The following is a 27535-nucleotide window of genomic DNA, read 5'->3' on the forward strand; positions in this document are numbered from 1 at the left end:
TCACTTACTCTGGGTGGAACATATGACTGGACCAGTGCCTGGTGGAGTCTCAGTACCCGGGATCTTCTGTCCAGAACTGGTCACACACCAACAGTAACCTACCAGAAAGACATGTTTAGTTCAGGAGCGTGTGAATTTTCTCAGCTTTTTGTTAAAAATCTCGCAAAATTTCAACGTCCTGCTACTCATGCCAGGAATATAGTATATGCATATGATTAGTATGTGTGGATAAAAAACACTCTGAAGTTTCTAAAACTGGTTAAATCATGTCTGTGACTATAACAGAACGTCTGTTGCAGGCAAAACCCCAAGGTAACAAATAAAAAATATCACTCTGCCAGTCTCTGTATTGTCTATGGCAAGAGAAATTAGATAGGGTCCAGTTTACAGTTCCTACAGCTTCCGCACGATGTCGCCAGTGTTGGGAATTGAGCTGAAGTTAATCCTTGGTGGAATGAGAAATAGGCACTTCCTGTCATCGAGTACACAACAGAAAGTTATGGAAGAGAGAAAATCGTCCATGATTTGTTGACTTGCTGCTATTGAATACAGATCGCTCCGTGATCAATTTGATCGATTATTAACCTTTACTAATACCTAAAGTTGGATTACAAAAGTAGTTTGAAGTGTTTTGTCAAAGTTTATAGGCAACTTTTTTAATTTAAAAAAATGACGTTGCGTTTTGAAACAGAGTTTTTTCCTTGATCTGACGGTCTTCATAAATGGACATTTTGGGTATACATGGACCGATTTAATCGAAAAAAAAGACCCAAATGTGATGTTTATGGGACATATAGGAGTGCCAACAAAAAAGCTTGTCAAAGGTAATGAATGTTTTATATTTTATTTCTGCGTTTTGTGTAGCGCCGGCTACGCAAATTATTTTGTTTACGTCCCCTTCGTGTATTTCGAGGGTTTGCATGCTATCAGATAATAGCTTCTCATGCTTTCGCCGAAAAGCATTTTGAAAATCTGACATGTTGGCTAGATTCACAACGAGTGTAGCTTTAATTGAGTACCCTGCATGTGTGTTTTAATGAAAGTTTGAGTTTTATCGAGTACTATTACTTGTCACTCTGAAATTTACCCTGAGGTTGATCCCTGTACAAGGACTGCAGCCGTATTAATAACCTGTTAAATATATGATATTTACACATTTACTGTGACATATTGAACTGTCACGTTCAACAGAATTGGAGCATTTATTGTGTGTGTGTGTGTGTGTGTGTGTGTTTTTTTTAACCTGTAGAGCCCCAACATTGCTCAGGGGTGTATTGTCCAGCGGCGTCACACGTGGGGATGTAGGCTCCAATTATTCCATGTGGCACGGCATCTCTAGCATCCTCACATGGGGTCTTGGGTCGTATCGCACCATCTGGACACACATGCAACATACATTGTAATGTGGACATAACATAACAATGATGGATATAAAAATGACTTAAATGTAAATATGTAAATGGATATACATTCTGGAATCATGGACTGTGTTCTGTGTCCCATTTGGGCCCTGGTCAGGACACTGCATCCTATATGGGACCCTGTTCCCCGTTGGGCCCTGGTCATAAGACTGCATCCTATATAGGACCCTGATTCCTATATTGGCCCTGGTAAAGAGCCTGCATCCTATATGGGACCCTGTTCCCTTTGGGCCCTGGTCAGGAGACTGCATCCTATATGGGACCCTGTTCCCTTATTGGCCCTGGTCAGGAGACAACATCCTATATGGGACCCTGTTCCCGAAGGGCCCTGGTCAAATTCTGCTACTTGTTTAAAACGCCTGTGGAGTCAAATTCCAGTTTCGTAGAAGAGCTGATGAAACTAAGACTGGAAATTTAATCTGTGTTATTTCCAATCATACATCCAGTTGAATGATCAAACCATTCATATCAGAATACCTTAGTACAGCATCTAGACACCACTATACATCTCTCGTACTAGAGGAGTGGCAGGTAGCCTGCAGTTAGAGAGTTGGGCCAGTAGTTCAAATCAATGAGCTGACAAGTTGATATATCCATCTATGTGCCCTTAAGCAAGGCACAACCTTCATTTCTCCAGTGTCAAGGTTGATAATGGCAGACCTCTCAGAGGGTGTCCCATAGAGAACTGGTAATGAATAGAAACACATTTCCAAATCACACCTGCGTATTAACACCTACGAGTGTGTGTGAAGTAGGTGTGTTATGTTTAATTGAGATGTTTGTGAGTAGGTGTGAGGTATGTCCCGCTTACCTCCCATAGCAAAAGCTGTGCTGACAAGCATAATGATAGTCAATATCGCCATGGTGATAGTCTCCTGAGAGAGAGAGAAAGAGAGATTAGTTGAGCATTTTAAAGGGTCTGGAATGGCTGTGGGTACTAGAGGAGAGGTTAAGGAAACCCACTATTAGGTACAGAACTGAAATAACAGCCAAAGCAGCATTTTCTAAACCCAGTCCTGAGGACCCCAAGAAGAAGTATGGGCAACACGGTGCTACTCGTCTTCTGATGGAACTCAGGTATCACTTCTTCAACCACATACAATAGATTAGCCTGGCACAGAGGAATATGTATCCTTCCCAAATGGCTCCTCACTCCTTGTGTAGTGAACTACCTTTGACAAGGGCCTACAATGCACTACATAGGGAATGGGAAGCATTATAGATAGTCAGAGACTACCCATTTACTGCAAAGGTAACTATTAGTCTACGCTCTTAACCTCTTACATCTATGGGGGCGCTATTTCATTTTTGGATGAAAAACGTTCCCGTTTTAAACAAGATATTTTGTCACAAAAAGATGCTCGACTATGCATATAATTGCTACCAGTCGAAAGAAAACACTCTGACGTGTCCAGAAATACAAAGATATTTTCTGTGCGTGCCCTAGAATGTGAGCTTCAGGCAAAACCAAGATGCGACGGCATCCAGGAAATGAACAGGATTTTTGAGGCTCTGTTTTCCATTATCTCCTTATATGGCTGTGAATGCGAGAGGAGTGAGTCAACCCTTTCTGTCATTTCCCCAAGGTGTCTGCAGCATTGTGACGTATTTGTGGGCAGATCATTGGAAGATTGACCGTAAGAGACCACATTTACCAGGTGTCCGCCCGGTGTCCTGCGCCGAAATTGGTGCGCAAAAGTCACCTGCCAGTATTTTTCCATGCGATACAGAGAGGACAGCAAGCTTCCACGAACTGCATGTCAATGAAGAGATATGTGAAAAAACACCTTGAGGATTGATTCCAAACAACGTTTGCCATGTTTCGGTCGATATTATGTAGTTAATCCGGAAAAAGTTTTACGTTGTAGGTGACTGAATTTTCGGTTCGTTTCGGTAGCCAGACGCAATGTAGAAAACGGAACGATTTCTCCTACACACAGACGCTTTCAGGAAACACTGCGCATTTGGTATGTAACTGAGAGTCTCCTCATTGAAAACATCAGAAGCTCTTCAAAGGTAAATGATTTTATTTATTTGGTTTTATCTGGTTTTTGTGAAAATGTTGCGTGCTACATGCTACTCAAAATGCTATGCTAGCTTTGCATACTCTTACACAAATTAGTCAATTTCTATGGTTCAAAAGCATATTTTGAAAATCTGAGATGACAGTGTTGTTAAGAAAAGGCTAAGCTTGAGAGCAGACGTATTATTTTCATTTTATTTGCGATTTTCAGAAATCGTTAACGTTGCGTTATGCTAATGAGCCTGAGGCTTTAGTCATAAACCTGGATCCGGTATGGGGAGTTTCAAGAAGTTAAAATCAGGGGGCCACTTCACAAAAATGGTACTGGGAGACAGTTCCAGATATCTATATTTGTGTCTAGATGCTGGACTGAGATATTCTGATATGAATGGTTTGATCATTCAACTGGATGTATGATTGGATTGTCTAGCAACTATTAGGAAATAACAATGATACAATTTCCAGTCTTAGTTTCATCAGCTCTTCTACAAAACACAGAACCAGAATTGACTGCAGAAGGCTTTTAAACAACTTCAATATTTAGCTAGGAAGCTCTAATTTGAACAACTAGCCCAACTCTCAAACAACGTCCTGAAATGTTATGTCCACAATACAATGCATGTTACCTGTGTCCAGATACTATGATACGACCGAAGACCCCATGTGAGGATGCTAGAGATGCCACTTTAAATGACTCAATTGGAGCCTACATCCCCCACGTGTGACGACAATGGACAATACACCCCTGAGCAATGTTCGGGCTCTACAGGTTAACACGGACGCACATGCAGACACTAAATCCTCCAATTCAGTTGAATGTGACAATTCAATGTGTATATGCAAAATGTCTATTTCTGGTAGGTTACTGTTGGTGTGTGACCACTACTGGACAGAAGATCCAGGGTACTGAGACTCCACCAGGCACTGCTATCACCTGCTAGCTACTGTTCCACCAAGGTGTGTGTGTACATACTCATTCACTAAATGTTATTTCTTTGCAGCTGATTCTTGATGTGTATTTTTCTTGTTTTCTAATTGTAGATGAAAGGTGTTGGAAGTAAGATGTAGAAGACTGACAGTTGTCTTTACTGTACTACACGAACTGACTCACATTACATACAAATAAATACGTGAAGGAATCCAGAGATTAAACCGTTGATTTACTTACTTTATTGTTGGTGTGATTTTTCTGAACCAGTCCAATTCTGGGAAATGGAGGAAGGACGAGGACCTTTATGGTGACTGTATTACCACACCCACCGGAAGTTACAGAACATGAAGGCAGTCAAATGCCACGTGACCATGTAGTAGTTCGGCTTCTCCAAGCTCTGATGCTGGTGATGGTCATTAGTAGCCTACCACACCTGCTAACTGCCTGGTATTCAGCACTCTATTGTCCCTCTAATTACTCTGACATTAACTCTGACGTCATCTTAAATAAACATAACACACCTACTTCACACACACGTATATTTCTATTAAATTTCCAATGGCAAAGACAATATAGGGAAGAGAGATGGGAAAAAAAAAATTCTGAACAGTTAGTCCTTAGGGTTTTGCCTGCTACATAAGTTCTGTTATACTCACAGACATAATTCAAACAGTTCTAGAAACTTCAGAGGGTTTTCTATCCAAATCTATGAATAATATGCATATCTTATATTCTTGGCATGAGTAGCAGGAAGTTGAAATTGGGCACGCTATTTATCCAAAAGTGAAAATGCTGCCCCCTAGCTTTAAGAGGTTGTTAATATGCAGGTGTGATTTGGAAATGTGTTTTTATTCATAACCTGTTCTCCATGGGACACCCTCTGAGAGGTCAGCCATTATCAACATTGACACTGGAGAAATTAAGGTTGTGCCTTGCTTAAGGGCAAATAGATGGATATATCAACTTGTCATCTCACTGATTTGAACTACTGGCCCAACTCTCTAACCGCAGGCTACCTGCCACTCCTCTAGTTCCAGAGATGTAAATCTAGATGCTGGACTGAGGTATTCTGATATGAATGGTTTGATCATTCAACTGGATGTATGATTGGATTGTCTAGCAACTATCAGGAAATAACACTGATTAAATTTACCCTCACTTTCAGTCTTAGTTTCATCAGCTTTTATAAAAAAGACAACTGTATTTTGACTACACAGGGCTTTTAATCAAGCAGCGGCATTTCAATATTTATCCATGATGTACCTAGGTTACATCTGAAATGGAACCCTATTCCGTATAAACTACTTATGAATAGGGCCCATATGGGACGCACCCAAAGATTCCAGAATGTATGTCCAGAAATGTATATTGTCCTGCAATATTATGTCCACATTACAGTAAATGTTACCTGTTTCCAGATACTATGATACGACCCAAGACCCCATGTGAGGATGCTAGAGACACCACTATAAATGGCTCAATTAGAGCCTACATCCCCCACGGTGATGACAATGGACAATACACCCCCGAGCAATGTTGGGGCTCTACAGATTAACACTGACACACAAAATTCTCAATTCAGTTGAATTTGATAGTTCAATGTGTATTGATTGTACATGCAACATGTCTATTTCTCGAAGGTTACTTTTGGTGTGTGAACAGTTCTGGACAGAAGATCCAGGGTACTGAGACTCCACCAGGCACTGCTAGCAACTGTTCCATCAAGGTGTGTGTATATACATACTCATTCACTAAATGTTACTACTTTTCAGCTGATTCTTGATGTGTATATTTTGCTGTTGTCTGTAATTGTATATGAAAGGCGTTGGAAGTAAGATGTAGTAGACTGACAGTTGTCTTTACTGTACTACAGTAAGGGAATACCCCCCTGAAATGGACAAAAATGAATGGGAAGTCATTGGCATTGGACAAACTATATACACGGTGTCCAATTCGTGTAAAGTTGATTGCATATGGCAAATGCCAGGTGTAACACTTTGAAAATCCAACAGCGAGCGTGCTCCACCGTTTGATTTCATATTGTAAATGCAACCCAAGTCAATATCCAAAAGCAAAATCCTAAGGCATATGTTTTGGCATATGTTTTGTCCATTTGCAATATGATTTCATAGGAAGTCAAAAGTCAAAGTCAAAAGTCACTCTTTTTGGGGCCAAATGCCATAAGAAATTTGATATGCTCAAAAATACCTGCCTGGCCTGATGAACACAGGATGGCCATGCAGTGATAGTTGTTCCTTTCCATCACTCGTTGTGTTGATTTCATCATGTCCATTTGGTGATGTTTTTTCACTATAGATTCATATTGCAAATGCATGTGCATTTGCAATATGTTTCAATGGGAATTTACCATCACGAATTTGGCATGCTCAAAAATCATGCAGAATTGCAAAATTGACTTACCTGATGAACACAGGATGGCCGGGCAGTGATAGTTGCTCCTTTCCATCTCTCGGTGTGTTGATTTCATCATGTCCATTTGGTGATGTTTTTTTCACTATAGAATAATATAGCAAATGCACGTGCATTTGCAATATATTTCAATGGGATTTTACAATCACGAATTTGGCATGCTCAAAAATCATGCAGAATTGCAAAATTGACATACCTGATGAACACAGGATGGCCGGGCAGTGATAGTTGCTCCTTTCCATCTCTCGGTGTGTTGATTTCATCATGTCCATTTGGTGATGTTTTTTTCACTATAGAATAATATTGCAAATGCACATGCATTTGCAATATGTATCAATGGGATTTTACCATCCCGAATTTGGCATGCTCAAAAGTCAAACTATACTTTGCTCAAACTATACTTTTGTCAACTTTTATTATATATTTTTTTTGTACTTGTGCATAAGGCATATGTTTTGTCCATTTGCAATATGATTTCATAGGAAGTCAAAGCCAAAAGTCACTTTTTTGGGTGCCAAATGCCATAAGAAATTTGACATGCTCAAAAATACTGCAGAAATGCAACATTGACTGGCCTGATGAACACAGGATGGCCGGGCATTGATAGTGGGTCTTCTCCATCGCTCGTTGTGTTGATTTCATTATGTCCATTTGTTAATGTTTTCTCACTTTTGCAAAGTCACTGTTCATTTGCAATATGGTTCAATGGGCATTTACCATCACAAATTTGTCATGCGATAAAAATTGTGCAGGAATGCGAAATTGACTGGCCCGATGAACTTGGGATGGCTGGGCAGTGATTCTGGTACCTCTCCATCGCTCATTAGGGTTGATTTCAGAATGTCACTTTGGTGATGGTACCTCACTGTTTAAACATATTGCAAATGGACAAGAGTCACCAGCAAGTCACCATCCATCAGTTAATTAGATATCATTCTGACACCAAACTGATACAAACTGACACCAAAACCACTTTTTCCAACTCGTTTAGTAGCCAACTATCACATACTACAGAGATGGCCCAAAATTTACATCAAACCATAATAAAACGTAAAACACGTAGTTACGTTCCAGCTGCGGGTCCAGTTCAGATGTCATGTGTAGGGCTTGCTCGATAGGTCATTTGGTGTCCGAGCAAAACCCTTGACAATGCAGGCAATGTATTCCTACGGGGAGAGATGTCATTGTAATCTGTGAGATCAAAAAAAACTGTGTTACTGTTAAGGGTTAGTGCTACACGGTCAAGGTCAGGCTTGCACAGATCGGGAGGACCTTAGGAACGTACATGAGGTCGAATTGTGCTTCTCATCCTAACGGTTCTCTCACTGTCACCCAAAAGCAAATGACATTGTGGGGTAGGCTTCATTTTGGGCCTACTTTTCTAATGGTCGCTGCGCTTAGACCGAGCGAGCTACGGTCAAGCGCGATATCTTGTTGAACTCGGCACGGCCTAGGGATTATGGAAAATGCCATTCCCTGCTCTCTGTGTCTTTAAGCACTGCACTTTGTCACTCCATCCTTGCTGTGTGTGTGTGTGTGCGTGTGAGTGAGAGAGAGCTTTTCTTTGACATCTGTTGGGAGAAATGACTGACTTACAGTTTATGGGGGTTGCCTAATCACACACAAAGTTTTGAAAAGATCTGACCTTTTTAACCCTTGGAAACAGCCACTATGACACCATTTAAGTCACTTCTGGTTGGCGCAGGAAGCTATAAATAACCTCATATCCTGATTGGGGTATGCCTTTACATACTCCTGAGTTTTAAGTCTTTACGTTAAGAACTGAGTTATTTACGGCGGGTTTAGTGAGTGTGTGTTATTTCAGAAAATCTTAGAAAATCACAGAAATCTCGCAGAGCTCCGCAGCACACTTTAAAAAGATTCGTATGAACACCCTGAAACTGGATCTGTAACTGTTTTAAAAAAAACTATTTTTGAACATCACCAATTTGACATTGTACGATTTCTCTTAAATGACGATAGATAAATGGCTGGTTCTTTTTTTATTGACACCAGAGGCTCCTTGACTTTGACGTCAAGTGGATAAATTATTTCTCTATTTTCATTTTGGACCTTTTAATCCCAGAGAAATGGCCATAACTCAAAAACCGTTGAGGCCTAGACGCCATCTTGTTCGGGGCCAACTGCCCATCATGCCAAACCTATGCTCACCAAGTTTTGGCTTCGAAATATTTTCCATTTTGGAGATAAGGTCCCGTCGTGATTCGGGATGTTTTGTACAATTGCAATATGATTGCTTATGTCCTCTTGTGGGATTTTCCGGGATAGCGGAAAAATGACCAAAATTTGATTATTTTATAAAACGGAAACCGAATGTCCGAGAAAGTTTGTTTGATGACTCCCCGGTAGGTCCGGCCCTGCCGCACGGCCCGACGCCGTCCCCGAATTTAACAAATGTTTTATGACTTCTAGTAAGGGACGGTACATTTGCAATATGGACTTTATCACTAACCATACAGCAAATGTCAAAATGTTCCCTTAAGGTATGTAGTGTCAACAACGCAGCCACTGCCAGCTAGCCTACTCCAGCAGTACTGTATCATTTCAATCATTTTAGTCAATAGTCATTTTAGTCATTTTAGTCAATAAGATTCTTGCTACGTAAGCTTAACTTTCTGAACATTCGAGACGTGTAGTCCACTTGTCATTCCAATCTTGTCATTCCAGCCACTGCCAGCTAGCCTACTCCAGCAGTACTGTATCATTTCAATCATTTTAGTCAATAAGATTCTTGCTACGTAAGCTTAACTTTCTGAACATTCGAGACGTGTAGTCCACTTGTCATTCCAATCTCCTTTGCATTAGCGTAGCCTCTTCTGCGTAGCCTCTTCTGTAGCCTGTCAACTATGTGTCTATCTATCCCTGTTCTCTCCTCTCTGCACAGACCATACAAACGCTCCACACCGCGTGGCCGCGGCCACCCTAATCTGGTGGTCCCAGCGCGCACGACCCACGTGGAGTTCCAGGTCTCCGGTAGCCTCTGGAACTGCCGATCTGCGGCCAACAAGGCAGAGTTCATCTCAGCCTATGCCTCCCTCCAGTCCCTCGACTTCCTGGCACTGACGGAAACATGGATCACCACAGACAACACTGCTACTCCTACTGCTCTCTCTTCGTCCGCCCACGTGTTCTCGCACACCCGAGAGCTTCTGGTCAGCGGGGTGGTGGCACCGGGATCCTCATCTCTCCCAAGTGGTCATTCTCTCTTTCTCCCCTTACCCATCTGTCTATCGCCTCCTTTGAATTCCATGTTGTCACAGTTACCAGCCCTTTCAAGCTTAACATCCTTATCATTTATCGCCCTCCAGGTTCCCTCGGAGAGTTCATCAATGAGCTTGATGCCTTGATAAGCTCCTTTCCTGAGGACGGCTCACCTCTCACAGTCCTGGGCGACTTTAACCTCCCCACGTCTACCTTTGACTCATTCCTCTCTGCCTCCTTCTTTCCACTCCTCTCCTCTTTCGACCTCACCCTCTCACCTTCCCCCCCCTACTCACAAGGCAGGCAATACGCTCGACCTCATCTTTACTAGATGCTTTTCTTCCACTAACCTCATTGCAACTCCCCTCCAAGTCTCCGACCACTACCTTGTATCCTTTTCCCTCTCGCTCTCATACAACACTTCCCACACTGCCCCTACTCGGATGGTATCGCGCCGTCCCAACCTTCGCTCTCTCTTCCCCGCTACTCTCTCCTCTTCCATCCTATCATCTCTTCCCTCTGCTCATACCTTCTCCAACCTATCTCCTGATTCTGCCTCCTCAACCCTCCTCTTTTCCCTTTCTGCATCCTTTGACTCTCTATGTCCCCTATCCTCCAGGTCGGCTCGGTCCTCCCCTCCCGCTCCGTGGCTCGACGACTCATTGCGAGCTCACAGAACAGGGCTCCGGGCAGCCGAGTGGAAATGGAGGAAAACTCGCCTCCCTGCGGACCTGGCATCCTTTCACTCCCTCCTCTCTACATTTTCCTCCTCTGTCTCTGCTGCTAAAGCCACTTTCTACCACTCTAAATTCCAAGCATCTGCCTCTAACCCTAGGAAGCTCTTTGCCACCTTCTCCTCCCTCCTGAATCCTCCTCCCCCTCCCCCCCTCCTCCCTCTCTGCAGATGACTTCGTCAACCATTTTGAAAAGAAGGTCGACGACATCCGATCCTCGTTTGCTAAGTCAAACAACACCGCTGGTTCTGCTCACACTGCCCTACCCTGTGCTCTGACCTCTTTCTCCCCTCTCTCTCCAGATGAAATTTCGCTTCTTGTGACGGCCGGCCGCCCAACAACCTGCCCGCTTGACCCTATCCCCCCCTCTCTTCTCCAGACCATTTCCGGAGACCTTCTCCCTTACCTCACCTCGCTCATCAACTCATCCCTGACTGCTGGCTACGTCCCTTCCGTCTTCAAGAGAGCGAGAGTTGCACCCCTTCTGAAAAAACCTACACTCGATCCCTCCGATGTCAACAACTACAGACCAGTATCCCTTCTTTCTTTTCTCTCCAAAACTCTTGAACGTGCCGTCTTTGGCCAGCTCTCCCGCTATCTCTCTCAGAATGACCTTCTTGATCCAAATCAGTCAGGTTTCAAGACTAGTCATTCAACTGAGACTGCTCTTCTCTGTATCACGGAGGCGCTCCGCACTGCTAAAGCTAACTCTCTCTCCTCTGCTCTCATCCTTCTAGACCTATCGGCTGCCTTTGATACTGTGAACCATCAGATCCTCCTCTCCACCCTCTCCGAGTTGGGCATCTCCGGCGCGGCCCACGCTTGGATTGCGTCCTACCTGACAGGTCGCTCCTACCAGGTGGCGTGGCGAGAATCTGTCTCCTCGCCACGCGCTCTCACCACTGGTGTCCCCCAGGGCTCTGTTCTAGGCCCTCTCCTATTCTCGCTATACACCAAGTCACTTGGCTCTGTCATAACCTCACATGGTCTCTCCTATCATTGCTATGCAGACGACACACAATTAATCTTCTCCTTTCCCCCTTCTGATGACCAGGTGGCGAATCGCATCTCTGCATGTCTGGCAGACATATCAGTGTGGATGACGGATCACCACCTCAAGCTGAACCTCGGCAAGACGGAGCTGCTCTTCCTCCCGGGAAGGACTGCCCGTTCCATGATCTCGCCATCACGGTTGACAACTCCATTGTGTCCTCCTCCCAGAGCGCTAAGAACCTTGGCGTGATCCTGGACAACACCCTGTCGTTCTCAACTAACATCATGGCGGTGGCCCGTTCCTGTAGGTTCATGCTCTACAACATCCGCAGAGTACGACCCTGCCTCACACAGGAAGCGGCGCAGGTCCTAATCCAGGCACTTGTCATCTCCCGTCTGGATTACTGCAACTCGCTGTTGGCTGGGCTCCCTGCCTGTGCCATTAAACCCCTACAACTCATCCAGAACGCCGCAGCCCGTCTGGTGTTCAACCTTCCCAAGTTCTCTCACGTCACCCCGCTCCTCCGCTCTCTCCACTGGCTTCCAGTTGAAGCTCGCATCCGCTACAAGACCATGGTGCTTGCCTATGGAGCTGTGAGGGGAACGGCACCGCAGTACCTCCAGGCTCTGATCAGGCCCTACACCCAAACAAGGGCACTGCGTTCATCCACCTCTGGCCTGCTCGCCTCCCTACCACTGAGGAAGTACAGTTCCCGCTCAGCCCAGTCAAAACTGTTTGCTGCTCTGGCCCCCAATGGTGGAACAAACTCCCTCACGACGCCAGGACAGCGGAGTCAATCACCACCTTCCGGAGACACCTGAAACCCCACCTCTTCAAGGAATACCTAGGATAGGATAAGTAATCCTTCTCACCCCCCTTAAATGATTTAGATGCACTATTGTAAAGTGGCTGTTCCACTGGATGTCAGAAGGTGAATTCACCAATTTGTAAGTCGCTCTGGATAAGAGCGTCTGCTAAATGACTTAAATGTAAATGTATATGACCCCACCATCAATACACACTGATATGACCCCACCATCAATACACACTGATATGACCCCACCATCAATACACACTGATATGACCCCACCATCAATACACACTGATATGACCCCACCATCAATACACACTGATATGACCCCACCATCAATACACACTGATATGACCCCACCATCAATACACACTGATATGACCCCACCATCAATACACACTGATATGACCCCACCATCAATACACACTGATATGACCCCACCATCAATACACACTGATATGACCCCACCATCAATACACACTGATATGACCCCACCATCAATACACACTGATATGACCCCACCATCAATACACACTGATATGACCCCACCATCAATACACACTGATATAACCCCACCATCAATACACACTGATATAACCCCACTATCAATACACACTGATATGACCCCACCATCAATACACACTAATATGACCCCACCATCAATACACACTGATATGACCCCACCATCAATACACACTGATGTGACCCCACCATCAATACACACTGATGTGACCCCACTATCAATACACACTGATATGACCCCACCATCAATATACACTGATATGACCCCACTATCAATACACACTGACATGACCCCACCATCAATAGACTGTACGGCTATATTGCTTTTCACACAAGACTCGTCTGATGTTAGACCAGTTTGAAAAATGAATAGATGTATACAGTTGATTAGATACACCCATCTAGTTCTGTGTTGGACCCTCCCATTGCCTCCAGAAAAGCCTGACTTCTTCAGGGCTTGGAAACATTGCTCAATTGGTATCAAGGGACTTAACGTGTTCCTGGGAAGCATCATTACACCTCCTCCACCAGCCTGTACCGTTGACACCAGGCAGGATGTGGACTGATGCAGCTTCCACCAAATCCTGACTCTGCCATCAGCATGATGCAACAGGAACCGGGATTCATGGGACCAGGCAATGTTTTCCATTCAATTGTCCAGCTTGCATGATACCTGCCATTCTCTTTCATCAACGAGCTGTTTTCGCCCTAAAGACCTGCCACTGACTGGAAGATTTTTGCTTGTCGCACCATTCCCCTTGCTGACAGGTGTATAAAATCGAGCACACAGCCATGCAATCTCCATAGAAAAACATTGGCCGTAGAATTGCCTTACACAAGAGCTCAGTGACCTTCAATGTGGCACAGTCATAGGAAACCACCTTTTCAACAAGTCAGTTTGTAAAAAGTCTTCCAGGAGAACGTTAACTGCCCGAATGCATCGTGCCAACTAAAGTTTGGTGGAGGAATAATGGTCTGGGACTGTTCATAGTTCGGGCCCTTAGTTTCAGTGAAGGAAAATCTTAATGCTACTGCGTACAATGACATTGTAGACAATTCTGTGCTTCCAACTTTGTGGAATCAGTTTGGGGAGGGCCCTTTCCAGTTTCAGCATGACAATTCCCCCGTGCAGGTTTATACAGAAATGGTTTGAGATTGGTGTTGAAGAACTTTTCTGGCCTGCACAGAGCCTTGACCTCAACTCCATCGAATACTTTGGATTAATTGAAACACCAACTACGAACCAGGCCTAATCGCCTTAAATCAGTGCCAGACGTCACTAATGCTGTTGTGGCTGAATTGAAGCACGTCCCCTGCAGCAATGTTCCAACATCTAGTGTAAAGCCTTCCCAGAAGAGTAGAGGCTGTTATAGCAAAGGGGGGGGGACCAACGCCATGATTTTGGAATGAGATGTTTGACAAGCAGGTGTTCACATACTTTGTCATGTGGTGTGTGTTTTAGTTATAAAATTAATTGGTTAGCAAATTTTGGGCTGAACATTTACTTACCCTCTTAAAGTTATTAATTTCACTTCTTTGATGTCCTGTTCACAGAGGGCAATGATGTGAATCACCCACACATTCTAGCTCGCTAATACTGTACTGACCATGTTCATTTTCTGGCAAGCTTCCTCCAAACATTGGCATGAACATGAAGTTCCCTAATCAGTCTGGCCCTAAAAGATCAGATGGCATCAGCATGTAACCAAACCAGGAGATGTACCATCTTTCATCCTACAAGTTCTAATACAACATTTACTCATGTAAAGATGAAGAGCATGTACTTTATTTTACAGGATGATATAAAGCAAACAAGGGAATGATTTAGTGAAATGTGAAGATGTAGACTCAGTAAAGGGGTCTTTCATCCCTCTGTGGTCTGGAACAATTCTTCAGACTCAGAGTAGCATGGTTCTGATTCTGGACTCTGCTGAACTCCTGTATATATTGAAATGACATGTCGATGTCTATGTGTTGAAATTATTATGGATAAATGAATTAACAATATCCCCATTTTAAATAGAATTGTAACTAAGTAAACGTATACACTGTTTTATAAGTGATTAACAATATGAGTTCATAAGAAGGGATTGTGTGACACGGACAAGGAGTAATAAAAAGTTAATGAACACCATTCCAACTTGGCAGAAACAAATGGGTTGTGGACTGTGTAAACACATAAGGTCGTTAGCCTATGGTTAACCCTACTGAAACTTAGCTCTGGGGTTTTTAGATTAAATTAAATTAAAACTGTCAGTTCAGTGGTGATCGATAATGTTGAGGGGTCCAAAGTTTTCTGGGAGTGTGTTAGTAAGTTAGAATGAACTTTTCACCTTACTTTGTCCCGGTCGAGAGGAGGGGATTCTGTTAAAGCAGTGAAATGATGTCATGATCTGTATATAAACTGCTGCACGTGATTAAGTGGCAGCGCGCTCCGAGAATAAATTCTATTACCTATTATTGAAAGACTGGTCTGCGTCTATTTTATGCAAACAAGAAATGCCTTCCTCTTGCAGGAACTGCTGACACACGCCAGCCACATGAGGTCTAGCATTGTCTTGCATTAGGAGGAACCCAGGGCCAACCGCACCAGCATATGGTCTCACAAGGGGTCTGAGGATCTCATCTCGGTACCTAATGGCAGTCAGACTACCTCTGGCGAGCACATGGAGGGCTGTGTTGCCCCCCAAAGAAATGCCACCCCACACCATGACTGACACACCGCCAAACCGGTCATGCTGGAGGATGTTGCAGGCAGCAGAACGTTCTCCACGGCGTCTCCAGACTGTCACGTCTGTCACATGTGCTCAGTGTGTACTTGCTTTCATCTGTGAAGAGCACAAGGCGCCAGTGGCCAATCTGGGTGTTCTCTGGCAAATGTCAAACGTCCTGCACGGTGTTGGGCTGTAAGCACAACCGCCACCTGTGGACGTCGGGCCCTCATACCACCCTCATGGAGTCTGTTTCTGACTGCTTGAGCAGACACGTGCACATTTGTGGTCTTTTTGCAGGGCTCTGGCAGTGCTCCACCTGCTCCTCCTTGCACAAAGGCGGAGGTAGCGGTCCTGCTGCTGGGTTGTTGCCCTCCTATGGCCTCCTCCACGTCTCCTGATGTACTGGCCTCTCTCCTGGTAGTGCCTCCATGTTCTGGAAACTACGCTGACAGACACAGCAAACCTTCTTGCCACAGCAAACCTTCTTGCCACAGCTCGCATTGATGTGCCATCCTGGATGAGCTGCACTACCTGAGCCACTTGTGTGGGTTGTAGACTCTGTCTCATGCTACCACTAGAGTGAAAGCACCGCCAATATTCAAAAGTGACCAAAATATCAGCCAGGAAGCAAAGGAACTGAGAAGTGGTCTGTGGTCACCACCTGCAGAACCACTCCTTAATTGGAGGTGTCTTGCTAATTGCCTATCATTTCCAACTGTTGTCTATTCCATTTGCACAACAGCATGTGAAATGTATTGTCAATCAGTGTTGCTTCCTAAGTGGACAGTTTGATTTCACAGAAGTGTGATTGATTGGAGTTACATTGTGCTGTTTAAGTGTTCTCTTTATTTTTTTGACTCGTGTGTGTGTATATATATATATACTCACTCACCTTGGTGGAACAGTTGATAGCAGTGCCTGTTGGAGTCTCAGTACCCTGGATCTTCTGTCCAGAACTGTTCACATACCAACAGTAACCTACCAGAAAGAGACATGTTAATAACAACCTGATAAATATATATTTACACATTTTATTGTAACATATTGAATTGTCACTTTCAACTCAATTGGAGCATTTATGGTGTGTGTGGTAGTATCTCTAGCAGTATCTCTAGCAATCTCACAAGGGGTCTTGGGTGGTATCATACCATCTAAACACAGATAACATTCTTTATAACGATGACATTACCTACCAAAAGGATATGTTGCATATACAATATATACACTGTTAAATTTTCACATTCAAATGAATTGAGAATGCTGTGCATGTATGTGCATCTGTGTTAACCTGTAGAGCCCCTACATTGCTCCGGGGTCTATTGTCCATTGTCGTCACACGTGGGAATGTAGGCTCCAATTGAGCCATTTAAAGTGGCATCTCTAGCATCCTCACATGGGGTCTTCGGTCGAATCATAGTATCTGGAGACAGGTAACATGCATTGTAATGTGGACATAACATTTCAGGACAATATACATTTCTGGACGCTGTTTGAGAGTTGGGTCCGTAGTTCAAATCAGAGCTTCCTGGCTAAATATTGAAGTTGTTTAAAAGCCTTGTGCAGTCAATTCTGGTTCTGTGTTTTGTAGAAGAGCTGATGAAACTAAGACAAAAGGTGAGGGTAAATTGTATCAGTGTTATTTCCTGATAGTTGCTAGACAACCCAATCATACATCCAGTTGAATGATCAAACAATTCATATCAGAATATCAGAGTCCAGCATCTAGATATACATCTCTGGAACTAGAGGAGTGGCAGGAAGCCTGCTGATTGAGAGTTGGACCAGTAGCTCAAATCAGTGAGCTTACAAGTTAAAATATCCATCTATCAACCAGTGTCAAGGTTGATAATGGCTGACCTCGCAGAGGGTGTCCCATGGAGAACCGGTTGTGAATAGAAACACATTTCCAAATCACACCTGCGTATTAATTATTATTATTAAAACTCAGTTCACTTCACAGGAATATGTATGAATGGCTCCTCATTCTTTATGTAGTGAACTACCTTTGACGAGGGCCAACAATGCACTACATAGGGAATGGGAAGCATTATAGATAGTCAGAGACTACCCATTTACTGCAAAGGTAACTATTAGTCTACACTCTTAAATTCAGGGGGCCACTCCACAAAAATGGCACAACTATATAGTGCACTACGTTTGTGTGCCAGGCTAATCTATTGTATGTGGTTGAAGAAGTGATACCTGAGTTCCATCAGAAGACGAGTAGCACCGTGTTGCCCATACTTCTTCTTGGGGTCCTCAGGACTGGGTTTAGAAAATGCTGCTTTGGCTGTTATTTCAGTTCTGTACCTAATAGTGGGTTTCCTTAACCTCTCCTCTAGTACCCACAGCCATTCCAGACCCTTTAAAATGCTCAACTAATCTTTCTCTCTCTCAGGAGACTATCACCATGGCGATATTGACCATCATTCTGCTTGTCAGCACTGCTTTTGCTCTAGGAGGTAAGCGTGACATACCTCACAACTACTCACCAACATCTTAATTAAACATAACACACCTACTTCACACACACTCGTAGGTGTTAATAATATTAATTATTAATACGCAGGTGTGATTTGGAAATGTGTTTCTATTCATTACCAGTTCTCATTGGGACACACTCTGAGAGGTCTGCCATTATCAACATTGACACTGGAGAAATGAAGGTTGTGCCTTGCTGATGGGCACATAGATGGATATATCAACTTGTCAGCTCACTGATTTGAACTACTGGCCCAACTCTCTAACCGCAGGCTACCTGCCACTCCTCTAGTACGAGAGATGTATATCTAGATGCTGGACTGAGGTATTCTGATATGAATGGTTTGATCATTCAACTGGATGTATTTTTTATTTTTTTTATTTTACTAGGCAAGTCAGTTAAGAACAAATTCTTATTTTCAATGACGGCCTAGGAACAGTGGGTTAACTGCCTGTTCAGGGGCAGAATGACAGATTTGCACCTTGTCAGCTCGAGGATTCGAACTTGCAACATTTTGGTTACTAGTCCAAAACTCTAACCACTAGGCTACCCTTGTCTAGCAACTATCAGGAAATAACACTGATACAATTTACCCTCACTTTGTCTTAGTTTCATCAGCTCTACTACGAAACTGGAATTTGACTCCACAGGCATTTTAAACAAGTAGCAGAATTAATATTTAGACAGGAAGTACCTAGGTATCATCTGAAATGGAACCCTATTACGTATAAACTACTTCTGAATAGGGCCCATATGGGACGCACCCCAAAATGTTCCACCCAGAGTAAGTGAGGCCCTGTGGTCTCATCCAACACCATCACCACTTTAAACTCCAACACATCACTACACTTGCTTCCTACCTTGGATCTCTTTATGCTTTCTTTACAAGATGCTCCACTGATTTCAGAATCATGATCTCTCTGCTTCCTGTGTCTTTCCACTTCTGACCTTACAGGTCATTAACCCTCATCCTCCCGCTACATACCATCAGAACTGACAGCCATATTGTTCTCATTCCAGCACAGCTGCTGCTTCACCAACTATTTCTGAATTTCCTGCATTTTTTCTGCACTACTCGCCTCCATTTCGGACCTCCAACTCTCCACGCGTGGTTCCAGAGGGAGGGTTCTGACTGGACGGGTCCTTAAAAAGGAGAGGGAGAATATAACTCACAGGCAGGACAGAGAGAGAGACCCTGTGAAGATCTCTGAAGGAGTGAAGCAACAACTGAATATTGCAGAAAATGTACATCTGAAATGGCTTACATATTCCGTATAGGGCACTTCTCATGACCAGGGTCCTTCGGGGAACAAGGTCCCATATAGGTTGCAGTCTCCTGACCAGGGCCCTTCGGGGAACAGGGTCCCATATAGGATGCAGTCTCCTGACCAGGGCCCTTCGGGGAACAGGGTCCCATATAGGATGCAGTCTCCTGACCAGGGCCCTTCGGGGAACAGGGTCCCATATAGGATGCAGTCTCCTGACCAGGGCCCTTCGGGGAACAGGGTCCCATATAGGATGCAGTCTCCTGACCAGGGCCCTTCGGGGAACATGGTCCCATATAGGATGCAGTCTCCTGACCAGGGCCCAAAGTGGAAAAGGGTCCCATATAGGATGCAGTCTCCTGACCAGGGCCCAAAGTGGAACAGGGTCCCATATAGGATGCAGTCTCCTGACCAGGGCCCAAAGTGGAACAGGGTCCCATATAGGATGCAGTCTCCTGACCAGGGCCCTTCGGGGAACAGGGTCCCATATAGGATGCAGTCTCCTGACTAAGGCCCTTCGGGGAAAAGGGTCCCATATAGGTTGCAGTCTCATGACCATGGCCCAAAGTGGAACAGGGTCCCATATAGGATGCAGTCTCCTGACCAGGGCCCAAAGTGGAACAGGGTCCCATATAGGATGCAGTCTCCTGACCAGGGCCCTTCGGGGAACAGGGTCCCATATAGGATGCAGTCTCCTGACTAAGGCCCTTCGGGGAAAAGGGTCCCATATAGGTTGCAGTCTACTGACCAGGGCCCTTCGGGGAACAGGGTCCCATATAGGATGCAGTCTTCTGACCAGGACCCAACGGGGAACAGGGTCCCATGTAGGATGCAGTGTCCTGACCAGGGTCCCATAGAGGAACATGGTCCCATAGGGGAACAGGGTCCCATAGGTGAACAGGGCCCTATAGGGGACGCAACCCAAGATTCCAGATCCAGCCAGAGCTTCCAGGATGTTTGTCCAGCAATGTATGTTCTACTATGTAATGTCATCGTTATAAAGAATGTTTTCTGTGTTTAGATGGTATGGTACGACCCAAGACCCCCTGTGAGATTGCTAGAGATACCGCAATGAAAAAAGTCAGGCCTTGACTCTACGTTCCCACGTGTGACAACGATGGACAATACAAACCTGAGCAATGTTCAGGCTCTACAGGTTACCGTACCCACCATAAATGCTCCAATTGAGTTGAACGTGACAATTCAATATGTTACAGTAAAATGTGTAAATATGATATATTTATCAGGTTATTATTAACATGTCTCTTTCTGGTAGGTTACTGTTGGTATGTGAACAGTTCTGGACAGAAGATCCAGGGTACTGAGACTCCAACAGGCACTGCTATCAACTGTTCCACCAAGGTGTGTGTATATACATATTCATTCACTAAATGTTACTACTTTGCAGCTAGTTATTGATGTGTATTTCTGTCTAATTGTAGATGAAAGGCGTTGGAAGTAAGATGTAGAAGACGGCCAGTTGTCTTTACTGTACTACAGGAATGGATTCACATCCCATACAAATAAATACATGAAGGAATCCAGAGATTAAAGTGTTGAGTTACTTACGTTATTGTTGGTGTGATATGTTGAACAATGTATCTGAACCGGTTCATTTCTGGGAAATGGAGGAAGGAGTAGGACTGTTATGGTGACTGTTACAGGAAATGAAGGCAGTCAAATGCCATGTGACCATGTTAGGCTTCTCCAAGCTCTGGTGATGGTCATTAGTAGTCTACCACACTTGGTAGACTGCCTGGTACTGAGCACTATTGTCCCTCTAATCACGCTGACATCAACTCCGATTGGTGGAAATCAGAAAGATGGACAGCTGAGAAGGGAGTTGCGAGGTTTAGTCACGTGCACAGGCAAGGCCTTAATGTCTATGGATTTGGGTCCACTTCATGTTCATACCAATATTTGGAGGCGGGGAGGAAACTTGCCAGAAAACGAACGTCGTCAGTACAGTATTAGCTAGCTAGAATGTGTGGGTGATACACATCATTGCTCTGTGTGAACAGGACATCCAAGAAGTTAAATTAATGACTTTAGTGGGGTAAGTAAATGTTCAGCCTGTAATTGTATAACTAAAACACACCATGACAAAGTATGTGGTCACCTGCTCATCAAAAATACCTTCTTTCCTTTTGTAAAACTGGTTTACCTTCAGACGAGTCTTGTGAGGCCTGTTGGTGTAGCAAAACAACCGCCATATTGTCTGATGGTGGGGTCATATCAGTGTGATTTGATGGTGGGGTCATATCAGTGTGATTTGATGGTGGGGTCATATCAGTGTGTATTGATGGTGGGATCATATCAGTGTGTATTGAATGCTCTGGGATTTTCATCCTCATTATTCCCAAAAGGTCTTAATGATGTGTAAGAACTCTATGAGTGTACTTTTGTCCAATTTCATTATGTTTTTGAAATGTACTTGCGCATAAGGCATGTTTTGTCCATTTGCAATATGATTTCATAGGAAGTCAAGTCACTTTTTTTGGCCAAATGCAATATAAAAGATTTGAAAATGCCAAATCAGGATGTTATGTCCATTTACCATCACGAATTTGGCATGCTCAAAAATACTGCAGGAAAGCGAAATTGACTGGCCCAATGAAATCGGGATGGCTGGGCAGTGATAGTTGTTCCTTTCCATCGCTCGTTACGTTTGATTTCAGAATGTCACTTTGGTGATGGTACCTCTGTTTAAATATATTGTAAATGGACAATAGTCACCAGCAAGTCACCGTCCATCAGTCAATTAGATATCATTCTGACACCAAACCCACTCTTTCCAACTCATTTAGTAGCCAACTATCACATACCTCAGAGCTGGGCCGAAATTCACGACGCCTTCTGTTCAAACCATAACAAAAACATAAAACACGTAGTTACAGTCTAGCTGCAGGTCCAGTTCTGATATGTGTAGGCCTAGCTGAGGCGACCCCCGAATTCCAAGTTTCGGCTCGATAGGTCATTTGGTGCCCGAGCAAGACCCTAATTGGTGCTGAAAATCCACTTTTTTCCATGACTTGCTACGGGGTCCTTGAATGAGCTATCGGACAAACGTTGGTCCGTCTATATGGGCCGAGGAGGTCGCAATGCACCTAGTCTTGCGACTCTGGGACATTTCTAAATGTCGTCATTTTCGTGATGCAAAAATGAATTGAAGTTATTGCAAATGTGCGAGGCTGTTTCTCGGTCCGAGAACCTTCTAGTGCGTGGTGAGTTACATGGCTCTATCGACCTGAGGTCTAGAACAGGTTTCAGAACTCTAGGTCTGACGATTCTTTTTTAGCTCTCACAAAGCTAACTATTGCAGGCACTGTTTGTCTCTAAGCACCCCAATACGTCCCTCCTTCCAAGCTGTGTGTGATTTAGTTTTTCTTTGAAATTTTATGGGAAAAATGACTGATTTACAGTTCATGGGGTTGCCTAATCACACACATGAAATTTTGGAAAGATCTGACTTTTTTTAACCCTTCGAAACAGCCCCTGTGACACCAATTATGGCACTTCCGGTTGGCACAGGAAGTTATAGGTAAACACATATCCTCATTGGGGTATGCATTTACAGAATCCTGAGTTTTAAGTGTTTACGTTAAGAACTGACCGATTTACACAGGGTTGAATGCACTATTTATCACAAACTGCTGGTTGGGTATGGAAAAACACGTTTAGGGTGATTTTTAACCACTTCCGGTTGCTTCAGGAAGCTTAGAATCGACACAGGTAGACCTCAATGTCCTGCTGGACTGTTATTGAAGACAGGTTCATAAGGCATTCATAACCCACATTGGCTTCAGGTTGACTTAAGAGGAGCAGGTAATGTATTCCTATGGGGAGAGATCAAAAAACCCTGTTTTACTGTTAATAAAGGGTTAATGCAACACGGTCAAGGTTTGCATAGATCGGGAGGACCTCAGGAACGTACCTGATTTGGAATTGTGCTTCTCACCCTAACGGTTCTCTCACTGTCACCCAAAAGTAAATGACATTTAGGGCCAGGCTCACAGTCGCTGCATTCAGAGCGAGCTACGGTCAACTGGATCTGGATCTGGATCTTCAACTGGATCTGTAACTGTTAAAAAAAAAACTATTTTTGAACATGACCAATTTGACATTGTACGATTTCTCTTAAATGGCTGGGTCTTTTTTAATTGACACCGGAGGCTCCTTGAAGCGGAAAAATTATTGCTCTATTTTCATTTTGGATCTTTTAATCGCAGAAAAACTCAACCGTTAAGGCCTAGACGCCAACTTGTTCGGGGCCAACTGTCCATTATGCCAAACCTACGCTCACCAAGTTGTCTTCAAAGTCTTTTACGTTTTGGAGATAAAGCCACTTCATGATTCGTGATGTTTTGTACATTTGCAATATGATTCCATTCGCCCTCTTGTGGGATTTATCGGGACAGCGGAAAAAGACAAATTTGCTGATTTTATAAAACGGAAACCGAATGTCCGAGAGAGTTTGATGCCTTCCCGGTAGATACGGCCCGACGCCGTCCGCAAATTTTACAAATGTTTTCGGACGTCTAGTAAGGGACCGTACATTTCCAATATGGACTTTCTCACTAACCATATGGCGAATGTCAAAATGTTCCCTTAAGGTAGGAAATGCCTATTTATGTTGTAAATGTGAACATGAATTAACGCTGCCACTTTAGACTCCTTGTTTTATTCTTGTACGGAAAACAATGATTTGAGAACTTACTTGATAGGTTGATGTCCTCTGTGTGATTTGTGTCTTGTTTGACACATCACCAACACACTTTATTAGAATACTTATGAAATGCAGTTATTTTGGTAACACTTTCTCTCATACTCCAACCCCATTGGATGCATTGAACGGATGTGGGTGGAGCAATGTCTACATAGAGGTGCAGGTTGTGAACACTGAAAGCTCTGACGAAGGCTTTGAGGCTGACACGTACAGCTTTAGAGCAGTGAGACTAGCAAGAACAGTGTTCTTCATCTTACTCAACTGTAACCATGCAACTGCAACAAAGATAGCTCAGAAGTGAGAGTGCCTCTTGAATCCTAGTCCAAGTACGTTCTAAAAATGTTGGGTTCAACTGGAGTTCTAAAGTTCTGTTCTTTATAACCATGCAGTTCTTTGAACTGAAAATGGCCCTCAAAAGGTTCCTCTAAGAACCCCGTAGAAGGTGGGGGTCATCAAGGAACCTCCTTAGCTGGTGGGGGTTCTTGCAGGAACCTACCTGCCCAACAAACATTTAGATTTGAAAGGACAGTAGCAGGTGCTTAAAAACCACCTCTTTTTAGAGTGGTGACAAAAGACTGACATAATGACCTCAGTTCTTTAAAACTGAACTTAAAAACAAACATTTGTAAACAAAATAACTTCATGACAGGTTCAACATGTCTTTTGAACCTTCAGTATCCTAAACATACTGCGTCGCGTCACAGGTCTACATTTGCATAAAGTAAAGCACAACGACAGTTATGTCCTGGTGGCACTTGCAACTTTAGGTTTGTGGGTTTGAGTCCCACAGAGGACCAGTAAGAGTACTAACTACAACGCATCATTCTTGTTCAATAACTCATGAGACAAAGTAGTGTCTACATTTTAATGGCTGCAAACAATTCCTCAACATTTGTGTAGTAACTGAGACTTCATTTAACAGCAACAAAGTATTTTGACGTTACCATGAAGTATTAAGGGCGCAGACACTACGGAATAGCATTGCTGCTTCTAATGTATAGTCTGGCGGAGAGGCAGGAGTCTCAAGGAACACACCGAGGGCAAGCTCCTTTCACATAAAGCATTGTTCCAGCACTTCTGACCTGAAGATGAAACACACAGATATACTCAGCTGTACAGACAGTAGGAAAGTCCACAGGAGACCATAATTAGTTAAATTAACGAGTAGTAAGTTTAATTTCATGACTGGATCAGTGAATGATACTGGGTTTACTGTAACTCCAAAGTTGATGTGAATACAAGTCTCTCTGGCACCAGCACCAGGCCGTCCTTTAGCCCAGTTCTGGTGATCAAAGTCGGAGCCATCACTCCAGAACCACCGCCTGTCCTGAAGGGGGGAGTGTCAGAATATACTCAATGTATAGTCTTTCCTCTAACACCTTAAACAGTTAAAGCTACTCCAAAACCCACCTATTGGGACTATTGCTTGTGTATAGAACGTGAAGCCTACTCCTCATATTTGCAATCATCCAATACATGTCAAAGACCATAACTAGTCCACAACTTGAAGCTCGAAACCCATACACATGTTTACAAGCAGACTGTCTGGAATAGATTACATCAATACTTAACTAGAACCATTTTACATATGTATGAAAGCATCCTACGGAGGTTGACAATTAAATACATTGACGTTATTTAGTAGATTAATCTAGCAAGACCTACGGGATCAATTAGGTTAAGGGCGTTGCTCAAGGGCACGTCAAATTTCTCTCAGTGAGCTCTGGGATTCAAACTAGCAGCCTTGACTTTATTGGGGTCCACACAAAATAGACAACTCAGACAGAACTACATTAATAACAGGTAGCCTAAATGCCACAACACACTATTTTTTTAATCAGGTTTGCTGTTCACTTGAGCAAGATGAGATGGAACGGAGTTCCTTGCAATAATGGCTCTATATAACACTGTAGGGTTAATGGTCCCACCTTAACAGAATAAAATCCGCCAATCCAAGTAGGAGGGAAACCAACAGTCTTGACCAAGACCAACGCCTGTAGAAACTGGTCCTCCTCGGAGCTGTGCACAGATGCCAGGTTTGCGCCAAGGTACTTCACAACGTTGGGTACAGACACCAGTTGATCACCAAGGGACACACAGTACCGCTAGAGAAGAAAGTATTTATTTAACAAGGCAAGTCAGTTAAGAAAATTGTTATCTACAATAACAACCAAGCAGTAGATGGGAACAAAGACATTTCATGTATTAGTCAGTCGGCCTTGCTGAGAATTTGTCTTCTGGACTCTCACCCAAATTGACCGTCACAACTAATTCCTTTTTAAAACATTATCTTAAAGATACTAGTTTCTCAGTCTTAAGCCATGTCCTGTGGGTTCCAGTATACAGGAGGCACAACACATTCAAAATGATTAGAAAATTCCCATCTTAAAGGGAAGTTCAGTATTTCACATCAGTCATGTGTTGCAGTTTAAGAAAGTATCATCTTTAAGGTAATGTCAAAGAGCTAATTTCAACTACACTTCCCCTTCAAATTCACAGTAGATGGTAAGGGTGATACCTCTGCTTCAGGCCAGCTCCTTGTAGTCGTTACAAACATTAAACAGCGTGATCCATATTTGGTCCAACCGGAAGGACACAAGTCTTCTTCTACAAGTGAATCTGTAAGGAGAAGTTATATGTGGCTTTAAAGGCTAGTGGATGGAGATCTACAAATCACAGCTACAATATTATTTGTAGGTCAATCAGTCATGTCTGCTACGAGAAAAATACAGAACGAATCAAGAAAAGTGGACTCTTACGTGCATCTCCCAGAGCAAAGGCAGCACTGAGTTGCAGAAGACTGGTCAACATGGTCATGGAGTCTCCTGAGAGAAACAAAGAGTGAAGCCATCCAAACCAGATTCAGTGAGAACCTCAGTGTGTAGGGGAGTGCAAATACAATCGAGTTTAGACACTACCCAGCTAAATATGGCTGCCAATGTTAAGACACTACCCAGCTAAATATGGCTGCCAATGTTTAGACAATACCCAGCTAAATATGGCTGCCAATGTTAAGACACTACCCAGCTAAATATGGCTGCCAATGTTTAGACAATACCCAGCTAAATATGGCTGCCAATGTTTAAACACTACCCAGCTGAATATGGCTGCCAATGTTTAGACACTACCCAGCTAAATATGGCTGCCAATGTTTAAACACTACCCAGCTGAATATGGCTGCCAATGTTTAGACACTACCCAGCTAAATATGGCTGCCAACGTTTAGACACTACCCAGCTGGATATGGCTGCCAATGTTTA

At 43.6% G+C, this 27535-nt stretch overlaps 2 pseudogenes; one reads left to right on the forward strand and one right to left on the reverse strand.

Annotated features, from left to right (window-relative positions):
* On the reverse strand, nt 1–27092 carry LOC135511233 (saxiphilin-like; annotated as a pseudogene).
* On the forward strand, nt 2073–6217 carry LOC135511204 (saxiphilin-like; annotated as a pseudogene).
* Nucleotides 27093–27535: the final 443 nt, after the last annotated feature.

This window comes from Oncorhynchus masou, chromosome 23, assembly GCF_036934945.1.
Source record: "Oncorhynchus masou masou isolate Uvic2021 chromosome 23, UVic_Omas_1.1, whole genome shotgun sequence".
NCBI lineage: Eukaryota > Metazoa > Chordata > Actinopteri > Salmoniformes > Salmonidae > Oncorhynchus > Oncorhynchus masou.